Source organism: Schistocerca gregaria, chromosome 2, assembly GCF_023897955.1.
Source record: "Schistocerca gregaria isolate iqSchGreg1 chromosome 2, iqSchGreg1.2, whole genome shotgun sequence".
NCBI lineage: Eukaryota > Metazoa > Arthropoda > Insecta > Orthoptera > Acrididae > Schistocerca > Schistocerca gregaria.
Window position 1 is genome coordinate 994,734,705 of NC_064921.1, and position 14,508 is coordinate 994,749,212.

General features: G+C 40.7%; 1 protein-coding gene across 3 annotated transcripts in view; it reads right to left on the reverse strand.

Moving 5' to 3' along the window:
* LOC126335497 (acetylcholinesterase-like) overlaps window positions 1-14,508 on the reverse strand; it is a 2,358,475-nt gene that overhangs the window by 1,373,645 nt on the left and 970,322 nt on the right. For all 3 annotated transcript variants that reach the window (XM_049998832.1, XM_049998833.1, XM_049998831.1), the window contains exon 3: window positions 11,683-11,774. The gene's annotated coding sequence lies outside the window, so the exon portion shown is untranslated. The remainder of the gene's footprint in view (window positions 1-11,682; window positions 11,775-14,508) is intronic.

The following is a 14,508-nucleotide window of genomic DNA, read 5'->3' on the forward strand; positions in this document are numbered from 1 at the left end:
TTGCAACTCACCAAGTTCATCATCCTCGTCCGACTCGGGGTTGAAACTCTTGAGTTCTATTTAGGGACAAAGCCCAAGGAAACAAACCAGCTGCGGCACGCATTTGACTCAGTCTTCACACAGTCCCTCTATTGCACCTCCTTGCATCACAACAGCAGAACGAGGTATCCAGTGGGCCTAGACTATTTTGCTAAGCATACGTGCACTCAGTGCTCACACAGGAGGTGGAGGTTTGCGCAAGGTCACCGCGTGCCACCGAAAACGCCACACTGGTATAAACACTTTACAGGCGCTATCGAATCCTTTCACAGAGCTAATGCAGTAGTTATCTCTCTCACTAGCAATGAACAAACGAGCTAACGGAATGTCTTTTAGAAACCAGTTCACCAGTTTCAATTATAAATGAGAAAACCAATACTCAGATTTATTCTCCGTCTCTTCAACCGACATCACAAAGGCTATAATCCTACTGAAAACTTTTCCGTGTTAAATGCACTGCCACAGCGTTGTACACAAAAGTCTGCTATTCGATTACTTTCTGAGTAGTGCCATCTCATCAGGCACGAAATATAGCGTTTAATACAACAAAACATACTAAAACGCAGCCTAAAAAATTGCCGATTCTTTCGAGAGCAAGTGGAATTCTTATGCCTCATATTGAGTGAGAAAGGATTTGCATCGACTGAGCAACGTATGACAGCCATATAAAGAGATCCCAAGTGCAAAAGTAATTAAAACACCTTAAGTCATTTCTCGGCAAATTAATTACGCAAAATTTATAGCGCATGTAGCCCAGATCGCCAAATTCCTTAATAATCTACACAAAATAAGATGTAAAAATAAAGATTACAGCAGTGTCAGGAGAAATTTCTTACTCTAAAACGTACGCTCCTTGTTGACGACATACGATACATCAAAGTGCCCTATCCTCGCCACTTAGAAAGACGAAGGACATGAACAACCTAATGCATATGATTCTATGTAAATCATTCACTTCAGCCCAAATGTGTTAGTCACTGGATATAATATTTTACATCCAAAATTCAATAAATTTTTAATAGTACAAGATTTAACTCCATGGATTGTAAACCATTAATTTTATTGTTCTGTCCTAGGAACCATCTTACTTAGAAAAAGGCACAATGCTTGCACTGCTAAGCGATTACAATTATTCAGTTCACTATAGGCCTACAACATAGCATGTTGCCTTTGCTCTGTACAGTTTACCTAAGGGGCCAGATTCCACATTTGACTCTCAGGAAACACGTTCCTCCCAAATAGAAGACGTTTACAAGATTTTCCTGCCGCTTATTCCGTAACTGCGAAGGATACAACTGACGACGTAAGTCTCAAACAAGTTATGAAATACATTCTCCAAGTCTGACAAAGATTCTATCTTCCAGAATTCCGGAAATTTTTTCTCTAAGAAACAGGACCCAGAGGGTACAGGAAGTTCTGATGCTGACATCGGACGAGGACGTCTGGAAGTTGTTCATACCGACGCAGCTGCATCGTCGTGTCATAAATCTCCTGCACGCTGACCTTTGGTGAATGAAGGTGCACGAAAGGCAACACGCCTGCTGGCCCAGGATCGCGCAGCATATCGAGAGTACAGTCCTCTCCTGCGAATCATGTGCATTACCCAATTAACATCCCCACAGGTCCCGAGTTCGAGTCTCAGCCCGGATCCCAGTTTTAATCTGCCAGGAAGCTTCATATCAGCGCACACTCCGCTGCAGAGTGAAAATTTCATTGTGGATGTATCCCCACAACAGTTTCATACCTGGACAATGTCACGACGCCCATGGTAGAGTGTCCGTGTTACATGGGAGCCGAACTACTCAGGCCAGCAGTTTGTCTGCAATTTTAAGTGCAGATAAGGAGGACACTGTCAGCTGAAACCAATATCGAGATCCTCACCCGGTCTCTGGCCTCCTACAGGACCATAGCGCTCCAGGCGCGTATGCTGCAGAACCGCTGTATGGTTGCCATACCGGACCCTCTGGGACCTTTTTAGGCCTACAATACACCCAGGCCAGCGCAACCGTTGTCCTAGTTACTCTCTGCGCACAGAGGTTTTGGGTTGCACCTTCAGCAGGGTTCCACGATTGGTATCAGTCATCATCAGAGTCACCCAGGGACGAAAATGTTCACAGTTGGCGTCTGTGGCTCCTTGCTGGTACGACACGTGAACTAGTGGCGCCGACGCATAGTTGCATCCACCTCGAGATAACCGCCACCAGCCCTGGAACTACACTAATACAACTTTATTTGTTAACATTAAACAAAGAGTAGGTTCAAATGGTTCAAATGGCTTTGCGCACTATGGGACTTAATTGCTGATGTCATCAGTTCCCTAGAACTTAGAACTACTTAAACTTAGCTAACCCAAGGACATCACACACATCCATGCCCGAGGCAGGATTCGAACCTCCGACCGTAGCGGTCGCGCGGTTCCAGACTGTAGCGCCTAGAGCCGTTCGGCCACTCCGGCCGGCAAAAAAGAGTAGGGCTATCCAAAAAAATTTACTGCCTAAATCACATCTACATTAGAAAAAACATGATGACTAGTTTTGGCTGTGTATAAAAACCATCTTCAGATCATCTGACAGACAGGTCGACCCACTATGAGTCTATTATCAATGGCTCCTCCGGCGTCCAGTAAGTCCGGTTGGTTACTCTTCAAATAGGCCTAGCTGCTGACTTCACACTAGAGATAAAATCCAGCTACAGTGCAGCTGTAAGTCACTTCGAATCATGTTGTGTTGAAGACTCTTCCTCACTTTCACTGTAGTTTCGTGACTTGCCTCTTCACTATATTTCAAGTGGACTATATTTTGGATTTCTGCTCTACAGATTATTAGTGGCTTTTCTTGATGCTTTATGAATTTTATTATTCTTTCGGTACATACTAAGATTGACAACCACCTGCCGTGGACTCGACCTGCAATGATTACTTTGTGCTCACAATGTTTGCGTAATAAAGAGTGTGTGCGCCACAGCAGGTATAATAATTTCATTTATCAATTCTTTTGGGTACTGGTCAGATTTACAAGCAACATTCATGTACTGGTCAAACGAGGGCTTTGTAATCTACTTGTGTTGAAGGTGAACAGCGCTTCTTCCGGATTGGTACTGTACGCCTACTCGCACATCTTTTGCAGAGGTGACTGCTTCCGTGACTGTTCTGCGGTCATGCAGTCTTACAGTAAATGGTTTTCTCCATATGTATGCACAATACATTTCATTTGTTTATGTGCCCGGGCGATGGTGTCTGATCGCTTCTGGATTTCGTGGAAGAACTGAGTGTGCTGGGTTCTGCACAATCGCTGTTTTTGGTACTCCCAATTCTACAACAGACTGACGTTAGCAATACAGACCTATAGATTTTTGCGTTCGTTTGACAATCCTACTTGAAAACTGTAACGATTTTGCCTTTTATCCAATCATATGAACGTTTAACGGTACAATGCTTCTGGTACAGGAACAACTTCTTTCGCGTACGCTTTGTATAATCGTGTTCCTATGACCTTTCCTCAGTAGATGGCTTTCAATTGCTTCTGTGGCGCTTGATTACTTATATAGTTTCAGAAGTCTTCGTCTGATGCCAGAAACTTTCGTTCATTTTGACATTCACCGTATAAACCTTCACACTTGTAATAGAAATTCGTTTCTTACTGCTCCTTGTTGATCTTACTCAAACCTATGGCGAAATTAGCATAGCTCCAGAAGCGCACGAGACCTTTAGAAGGCAGGAGAATAATTGTTAATTGAAGTAAAGCTGTAAGGGTGGGTCGTGAATCGTGCTTGTATAGCTCTATCGACAGAGCGCGTTTCCGCCAAAGGCATAGGTCCCAGGTTCGAGCACATATTTTTAATTTGGAAGAAAGTTTAAATAAGCGCACACTCCACTTCAGAGTGAAGATTCATTAGAGAATTAGTCTGAGTTGTAGGAAGTTCTCCTGAAGTTATTTATCTGAGGTGTAGCTTTGAAACTTGGACGATAACCAATCTGAGAAGAAATGAGTTAAAGCTTTGGAAATGTGGTGCTACGTAAGAATGCTGAAGATTAGACGGGTACACCGAATAACAAATGAGCAATTACTGAGTCAAACTCAGGAGAAAAATGTATTGCGCAGCTCGACTAAAACAAGGGATGGATTGACAAGACAAATCCTGAGAAATGAAAGATTCATCAGTTTCGTAATGGAGGTAAGTGTGGCGATAAAATCTGTTGCAGTGTACCAGGGCGTATCTACGGCAAACAGGGTTAAATGGTTATGGATACGGTAGTTATGCAGAGATGAAGAGGTTTTCGCAGGACGGAGTAGGGTAGACGTCTGCATAAAACCATTCTCAAGGCGAAAAATCGCAACAGCATAACACTAAGATGAAATTAAAATTTCTTTATGTTTTTTACTGCTTTCGTGTCATACACTTTCAGAAATAACTCAACGATGGGCTCCGAGGTAGGTCTCAGTTAACAGAAAATTAAAGCCTAAGTACCTTACTGACGGATCTGTCAAGACGTAGGGATACCTTTGTTTTATTATTAAGAATTACATTCGTTCCTAGCGGAGTCATGTAAGTTTTTGCTTTTCGTATTCAGGACAAGAAAGGAACATTTTTTCTGACTCTCCCAGATAGTGACTTCTTCCCGAGAAAGAGGATATATTTTTCCCGCTGAGAAGTACAGAGATAAGGCAATCTAGTTTAGATATGTAGATGACGAGAGTCAGCATATGCCTCCAGAGAATGCGTGCGACGTTACGGTGCCTGGAGGCAGACAACAAGCACAGCATTCAAGAAAGGCGGTAATCTTCTGTAACTGCCAGGACATTTTTCTTGAGACATTGCTACACACAAGATACGCTAAGGAGTAAAGAAAGAGGATGTAAATTCATTGAAACAATAGAAATTTTTGTCAGAAGGTTGCTATGTTTCATGGAATGAATAAGTATCTCTATCAAATATTATACTTCGAAGCAGTTAGTTTATGAATAGCTCTTAGAATGTGGTGCACATCAACGTTTGTTCAGCGGCAATGTTGGACTGTGAATGTGGACGATTTATGAAGTGTTTATTGCAAACCTGTCACAGTTGCAGAAAATATATCTTGGCCACTCGTTTCGAAACGACTGGTACATTGTCAAGCTTGACCCAAAGAGGCTGCTCTAAATGTGGCTCATCGTAATAACAACCACCCAAAATTGGCAATATCTGCATCACACAGTGACGGTAGATAAATGTCACGGTATACATATGTTCACTCTGAAAGAGTTTGACTCTCACTTGTATAATTAGCATATGTACTTTGTGACACCTATCCACAGTCGATTTCTGATACACGTATTGCCAATATTACAAGGTTGTCATAACAATAAGGTACTTTCAGTGCGTTCCCAGAAGGTCGGGCTTGAGTATGATCCAGTAGGTTTGAAATTAATCGCCAAAAATATATAAATGTATACCGTGACATTTATCTACCGTCACTGTGTGATGCAGATATTGCCAATTTTGGGTGGTTGTTATTACGATGACCCACATTCAGTGCAGCCTCTTTGGGTCAAGTTTGACCATGTACCAGTTGTCTGTAATAAATACCTCATAAAATAAAAGGAAGATTGGTTGGTATTACATCAGCAAAATGTTGAAACTGCATCAAGGTTTTAACTATCACATTGAAAATACGTAGTTCGTAATTAATTCTTATTTGCTAGTGCATAGCTGCATACCAGATACAAACTGAAATGCCAGTCCCACAGTGCAACAGAATGCCGATAAAGTAGCCAAAACAAAGTGGCGTGCCAACCAATCAAGTGGAATATCGCGCGGTAGTAATTCTGTCTATGAGGAGGAATGGTGCAGTAAAAGTACATGCTGAGTTGATCGAAGAGTACGACAACAATGCACCATCATATGACCCAAGGATTAGATGCGGTTTCCAGTATGATCCAACGCCGGAATGTCGAAGAACGAATTGGCAGTCAGTCTCACTGTGAACGACCGCCAATCACAGGAGAAGTAGTGGCCCTGGTGGTCTAAGACCACTGTATCGAAATGTTCTTGAACATGGTTAATGTTGCAGTATCTTATATGGCATTTTATGCACCAGATGACTTCTGAAGCCTTCTAATAACCGTAGATGATTAAGCGTTTATCACTGTGACGCCGAGACGGAGGAACGAAGCAAGCAGTGAGCAGTTCACCACAACCTAAAATGTAGCTTACTAAAGTCAGTCAATGAAGGCCAAAACACACCAAATGTGGGAAATATCTCGTCCAGTCACAAATCTTTGTACAGTGGAGGGTGAGAGTGCCATAAACAACATACTTCGAACCTACGCCGGTGGAAGTGCGCTTCAAGTTCACTTTTGTAGGTTTTCCTTGAACAACTCGAAAACGACGGCCTTTAGCACAAACTAACCCAGTTTTTGCTAATTTAAATTTCCTGCCTAAGGTCCTGTTCATTTTTTCTCTAGGACTAATAGAAAGAGAGACAATATGAAAATCTCGCCCGAAGAAAAGTTATTTGTTTCGAGAAAGACCGCATTGTCACAAGTACCTAAATAACTCTTGGTGTGAGTGAAAAGTGAGAAGTAAAGAATTTCGTGATGCAGAATTTTTGTCTGGACGGTAGTTTGCCCTAATAGTTGAACATACTTCATAAGAGGTTGTTCTATGAAGTAAACGTTCAGCCTCGTATGTCACACTACGAAACAATTATATGTCGTAGAGAAATGATAATCTTTTGGTAAGAGAATGACGCTAATTATTGCTGAGCGGTGTAGCCGTGCAGGTGTAAGGCGTCTTGTCACGGTTCGTGCGGCTCCCTTCGTCGGAGGTTCGTCCTTAGGGTGGTGGTGGTGGTGGTGGTGGTTAGTGTTTAACATCCCGTCGACAACGAGGTCATTAGAGACGGAGCGCAAGCTCGGGTTAGGGAAGGATTGGGAAGGAAATCGGCCGTGCCCTTTCAAAGGGACCATCCCGGCATTTGCCTAAAACGATTTAGGGAAATCACGTTCGTCCTTAGCGTAAGTTAGGTTAAGCTAGATTAAGTAGTGCTTAAGTTTAGAGACCAATGACCTCAGCAGTTTGGTCCCATAAGACCTTACCACAAACATCCGATGTTCCACCAATTATTATTTGGACATCTGTGTCATTTTGTACATTCCTACAAATTACAACCCCAGAGTTGCATGCGTGCGTGTGTGTGTCAATGTGTAAGTGTGTGTGTGTGTGTGTGTGTGTGTGTGTGTGTGCAGTCTCAGAAGATAAGGGTGTGCCGTTGACGTTTCCTGCTAAGATTTTCACTTCGCTATAACATTCTTATTCAACGTACATGCAGATGACAAGCACTTTGTGATGATCTTATAGTTAGTAATATCACACTGCAAAAGTACCAGAGATGGTTACCAAATATTCTACAAAAAAGAAATAAAGGAATAAAAGGATATTATCATTGAACGGTTAATCTAAACATTCTCTGGCGAGAAGGAATGCTGTTTCATGTGATCAAGAATGAACTTATAAGCGTTTATGGTGTTTTTAAGACACCATAACGAGAACTGGCATAAATAGTAATGGAGGAAACTCACATCAGTTTCTCTGGAGAAGAATGGATTCGTTGTCAGGAAACCTACGCTGGTCCGAATGACTCTAGATTTCTAACGCCCGCTTTTCTATCGCTGTAACTTTGCAAGATCATGTTTTCCACAATCAGTTTTAAGGAGCATGCATTCGCATTTGTTACCAGAATACTGCAGACAAAAAGGGGGATTGTGATGCTTGGTAGTAGAAGAAACACTTCAGAAAAACCATCCGGAACCGCGCTGCTGCTACGGTCGCAGGTTCGAATCCTGCCGCGGGCATGGATGTGTGTGATGTACTTAGGTTAGTTAGGTGTCAGTAGTTCTAAGTCTAGGGGAATGATGACCTCAGATTTTAGGTCCCGTAGTGCTCAGAGCCATTTGAACCAATCAGAGAAACCGAAACGAATTCATAGAAGAAGAGTTGTATAGTGTGGCTCAATGCACAACGTAGGAAACTGTCAGAAACTGTGGACGTACCTGACAGTGGAAAGTAGTTAACATACAATGCGTGCGAGAATCAAGAGAGAAAATGAGATTAAAAGACCAAGACGTAAGTCCTCAAATGAAAAGGTCGTAGGCGCATACAGTCTTTCTCGTCTACAGGTCAACCTACGTATCGAAGAAATGATGGAAGTACATTAGTAACTCAGAGGTTAAAACTGAGAATGAAGGGATGTTAATGATGACAGTGCTCTCGAGGTATTAAATGACATTTTCAGTGCAATGAGTGGTCAACTCAGGACGGATTATGGGTTTCGAGTAAACCACAGACGGGGGATTTTCCTAAAACTAAGTGAATGAATTAGTCTACTTTGGCAGAAAAATAACGCATGACGTACCGCATGAAATAAGAAGCGTAGATGAGATAAGAGTAAAACTTGTACAGTCAGAACGACACCACTACAGGACGTTCACCGACAATAATGAGAAAGCAGTTTCCATGTACGTAGGTCTGGAATACGTCGTTTCAAGGTAGTAAATCATGAAAGGGAAAAACAGATAAACAGAGTATCGAACAGTTTGAGGTGGTGTGTTATGACAGAAAGTATACTGTTTCACGCAAGATACAAAAAATATTGCCTATAATACGTGCCGAAACTGATTCTACCAAACGGCTGCTGTCGTTGAAGGCCACAATGAACAAAACGTGAGCTTTGCAGCTCAACTCTAGGGGCCAAATCCACAATCATTAATTGTCAAAGAATTAGCCGGGGGCCGGCCGCGGTGGTCTCGCGGTTCTAGGCGCGCAGTCCGGAACCGTGCGACTGATACGGTCGCAGGTTCGAATTCTGCCTCGGGCATGGATGTGTGTGATGTCCTTAGGTTAGTTAGGTTTAAGTAGTTCTAAGTTCTAGGGGACTGATGAGTCCCATAGCGCTCAGAGCCATTTGAAGCCAATTAGCTGGGGAACGTAAAGCTTCCGTTCAGAGTTCCTACTGACCCGCAAGTGGGTGCTGGGTGACAAGTTAAGAGTCAACCGTTTTGCAAACTCAGCAATGTCCGTCAGCAGCAGCGTACCTATTGTCCAGAGAAGTCTAAGAAAAACTCCAAGTGCATTGCAAGGTTGTCAACGTTGGAGCTGTACGCCGCGCTCCGAACCGATCTGACCGGACGCAAACTGAAATGGTCTTCGTGGGCCACACGAGACCGTGTACAGTCGTCGTCTGCAGCGGTATCTATGAAGCTGCTCACGGCTTCCGTGGGGACCTGCTGTTCAGCGATATTAAGCCACGAGCTGGTCACATCGCTACCCACAGTTGGAGACAGATCAAAAACATTTACATCTTCGCCGTTTAACGAAGGGGATGCAAAATATAACATTAAGGTAACTCATAAGGTTATTCGCCGAATCGGTGAGGAAAGGAATGTGTGGAAAAGACTAGCTATACGAAGAGACAGGATGACAGGATATGGAACAGAGAATTGTTTCATTGATGTTATACGATACCATAGAAGGCAGGATTGGCGAGTAAGAAGGCAGATGTCATCTCTGTCACCTCACTTCCCTAAAAAGTCTGTCATCAATGAGCTCTGTATTGCATTGTTTTTAGTGTATGCCATATCTTTGACTGAAATAAAAGAGTAGCACTGGAAATCAGATCTGATAATACATTCCGCGATATGTATCACGTAACAGGACAATTTAGTTATGTTTAAATGGTCACTGGGGACAAACAATTGAGAGTATTCCATTGCACAGATTTCACAGCTTGCGTCTGTTTTCACTACCATCACTGGCATTACATTAATAGGGGGCCAATTCATTTATCGTTACTAAACAAACAGAAACCACCGCAATCTAAAGGGTACAATATAAATTAATTATCAGACACCCTTGTTACTTACAACTCTTCAACTGAGCTGTTGATATCCTGTGAAACCTAGAGAGACAAAACGGACTGAGTGTCTTGGTCAAAATGTTACTCTGGAGCCGCTGATCCCAAGAAAGATTCAGTATCGGTGAGATAACACTTTCATTGACTGGTGGAACAGAGGAAAAGGGACTTTATGAAGTGGTGAATTACCGAACATGACGTGCCACTCAGATGGACGTATGGAGAAAGTGGCGAAAAATAAATTCGAGGACAAATTGTGACCATATCGAAATGGTGGTTCTAGTGTGCAGTTCTGGAGCTCTTTTTCTTGGACTGGAATCGTAACTTTTCTTTTTACTCAATGGAAACAGAGATTATTTATGTAACCACGTTATACCGTTTGTTATATCCCATACTGTGTCAATAGTTTGGAATTAGACCTTTTCCATATCAGTCTGATACGTTTTGAAACACATTGGAAGAATGCATCGTACCGTGTCCGTAGCGAATTTGGCTGTTCAGTGCCTCAACCTGAACTTCATTGAACATCTTTCGACTCTAGATGTGATCAATCCGGCCAAAACGTCGAAGATATTTATTCACCCCTTTTTCTGGGAAACTGAATACTAAACCCGCTTTTCGGTGCAGTACAACAGTGGAAGTTTTTCTATCAAATTTGAAACTTTTTAAAAGTAGGAAATAAGTTTATTATATTCTCGTAGTTAAGTGGCTTGTGTCTCTACAAAGGGCGGCACTGTTTGAAAAAAATGTGCATCCTTATTTCTTTATAGCTGTCGAGAAGCAAAGGTATTGGAATTCCTAGCATAAAATGTAAAATACACAGGACAATTCTCACGTATTACATAATCTACGAATAATATAAAGTCTTAAGAGGTTGACATAGCTTTAAAATATAAAGGTGTTAGGGTGGAGTTAAGACTGAGAGATACGTATTTAAAGTGAATGGTTGTTCAAGCTCAGCATTATCATATCTGCGGGAAGACATTGTGCATACTTGGAGATATGTAAAGAACCGAGCGTCAGTGCGAAATGCCTGCCATCGACTGAGACAATACCTCTAGAGTCTTCCTTTAGCTATTACTGAAAGTGTTTCTTAGCTGAAGAAACCAAACACGCCATTAAGTGCATCTCTCATCCCTATCATTTTTCAAAGCATTTAGGTGAAATCGCTACTTCTTCCTGGTAATTCATCAATTAGATGGTTTCATGACTCATAGCGTACATAGCAAGGACAGGCGATATAAGAATGTTACTACGACCTTTCCCATACTGAATTGCCACAGAAGTTAGCGTCCTACGTGACAGATCCATGCTCGTAAAACTATTTGGTATCAGACCAGATGCGTAGACATACCCTCAGCATCGCTGCCTTCGATGCAGAAGGACCAGGTTCAATTTCCGTTACCTTCTCGGATTTTGTCCAACGTGTATTACATAATCCACTGTTTTGTGAGGCCAAATGACGAGGTGCTTGAACAAAGAACGATGGTAGCATCAGGATTAATCTTCTGGCAATAATGGTTTCTAAGGTTTGACGACACGCTGATCCATATACTAAGGCAATTCATTGAGCCTCGTACTGGCTTGTGTGTAGCTGTGGAACAGGCCTGAGGCCGAATCCGCGACTGATAATTACGTTTACTATTTGGTGTTAAATCAATCTAAGATGATCCTCCCAGTAAATGTAGAATAATGTTCTGAATATATTACCAGACCACAAGGAGCAACTGAAGACAGCCATACATGGTACTCACCAGGCAGTGGTGTGACGATCCGCTTAGCCTTCTCTCTCGTTGTACAGTTGAGATGTGCGCGGACTGAATCGTCTGGACGGGTTCGGCGTCACCTGTAACACAAAATCAATGGTCTGTCGTTCTCTGTGTGAATAACTGTCAGCAACTGTCAGAGAAAGGGCAATGTGTGGCTATACTCAATTATGGCGTATGTTGCTCTTTTCTTTTAAAATGAGAGAGAAGCTTTGTTCGTTCTTCAAAGCTGTCAGAAGAATTGTTGATTCATCTACGTATCTACAGTATTTAGCGTTTTTATTGTGAAGTGAGATAACTTGGATGTTATAGAAGCCGTGGTTGCTTCGTTATTTAAATAAAACGAAGAAGTCATCGTCTTGGATGCATTGTGTGTATTCAAATAAACTATTCATTTCAATTTTACAGGCATCATCAGCTCTTACGAACAGCAGTGACATGCAGTACATTGACTGTGTTTACGACCACTAAACTCATAGGTCGCTGTTATTTTTATGATGTCACAATGGCTGTAAATCTAAAACCGGTAATCTCTTTAAATAAAGCAAAATGTGGCCAGGACTGTGAATTTTTGTCTTGTCCCCTGTACGAGTCGAATTTGCGGCTTTCAATCCACATCGATTCGTGTTTTATTGTTATCCCAATAAAGAACGAATTCTATCTAGTGACCTTTAATTTTTGTCTAGTGAAACATTCCCCCTAACTACTTTTTCTCGTTACAGTTGAAAAAGCGCTTCATACGCTTTATGAAATTATATACATCGCATATAGTTTCAGTTGATGACTTATCAGTTGTGTACAATACAGTAATTTACAGAAAAACAGCGAAGTTCTGTTAATATTTTACCAGACTATGGCATAGCACTAAGGATAATAAAATATTATTACTAGATAGAAGAGAAGCAACGCTTTAGTGCATCAACTGTATTACAAGATGTGTAGCAAGTACTTCGTCATCTGTTTTCATAACTAATCAGTATCATCCTGGGAATGTAGATCCTGCCAACATTTATCTGTAACGATCGTCAGTAGAGAACGTAGAGTAAGATTTAGCAGATAGCACTCTTCTGGGCACTCTTTTATCAATAAAAAAAAACAGATAAAGCCAGGCTAACTGAGGTGAACATGAGGATAACTGTCAGTGATTTAAAATACTATGACATCCCATATCAATAAACTGAAAGAAAGAAGCCGAAATGCTGAAACACAACATCATCTACAAAAATGAAAAATAAGTAAAAAAATTAAGATACAAAAAAGAAGATAGAAAGTGGTGTGCATAAAGTAGCTACAGAAATTCCCATCTGTTGTTTGACTGGTATCTGCGTTCAGGATGTGACAACACCCATGATGCGAAATTCCAAAATTCGACACAGATTTAACTCTAAAAACGTTATGTGAAGAATTAATAAACAGGCATTAATTACATAATGTGTAACTACATCTGTGGGCTCATACTTAAGTAAACCACTACACTAACCCCCACAAATATCCCTAGTGTAATAGTGATATTTATCACTTGTTAAGAGGCAGTACAGATCATTTTCTTGTACGTGGAACAGACAGATATGTAGGGTGAGATTTTGTTCTCATTCATTGTGGGCACAATATGGTGTTTCGCTATTAGAAGAAGAAACTAATCAGATCATGTCTAACATGCTAATTAATTTCACCCAGTCTGATAAACCGAGTCTAATAAGGTTTTATCCATTATAACAATAATAGTACATCATAAATTTCATGACTGCCAACATACATAAATTAACCTTGCAAATAATAGATTTCAGCTATCAGTCGTGCATTTTAAATTTTATTGGCAGATCTAGATTTCAGCTAGAACCCAGCTATTCTCAATGCTACGAATACAAGAGGTAGATAGTTACACGATCTCCAAAAAAGTTGCATCTATGGCTTAACTCATATGGTTTGTATATTACATAAAACTAGCATTTTTGATAAATTCTTGTAATGCCTGTTGGTTGGGCTTCACCCCCAGTTCATTGAATAATATTGTTTGCTCAAGGTGGGCTGTATGGAGAACACATCGGTTAGTTACATGGCGCCATCTAAGTCAAGTAAGTATAAACTGAACTTCTTCCAAGATTTGTTACGTCAGATGCATAAACAGTATTATTAACAGCAATTCAATATAGTGGTTGTTTTACATTAACAAGGAAAATCGGCTTTAAGGGAGAAAGAGGTTAGCACCCTCTATATCTATAGCGGAATAGCCAAATTGTAATAACCATGCATCTGGCGGTGTTTGGCGCCATTTATGAACTATTTAGTAAATATGATGAACAATATAACAATTATACTTTAAAAAATGGAGATATAATATAAAAATAAATATATTTAAGCCATATCAACTAATAGGTGTATACAGCACGAGTCTTTTAGTGTTTCAATAATATTAAAATATGTTTTAAAAAATTTAAAAAGTTTTATCCACCTGACGTAATTTAAATGTTTTAATAATAACGGTCTCACTAGGACTGAACATGGAAATTTTATTACATGATGATAAATATGAAATACGTCGGACGACAATTTAAGGATTTTACTTATGTTCCATTTTATGTAACTAAATTTGAAGTGGTTTACTTCCCGTGAAGTATATACATAGTTTAAATAGATGGTGCCGTGGTATGTAATATACAATATGAGTTAAGCCATTAATTGCAACTTTTTATGACATCATCTAACTATGTACCTCTTGTGCTGTTAGCATTGAGAATGGCTAGTTTCTAGCTGAAATCTAGATCCGCCAATAAAAAAAATTAAAAAGGAGAACTGATAGCTGAAATCTATTAT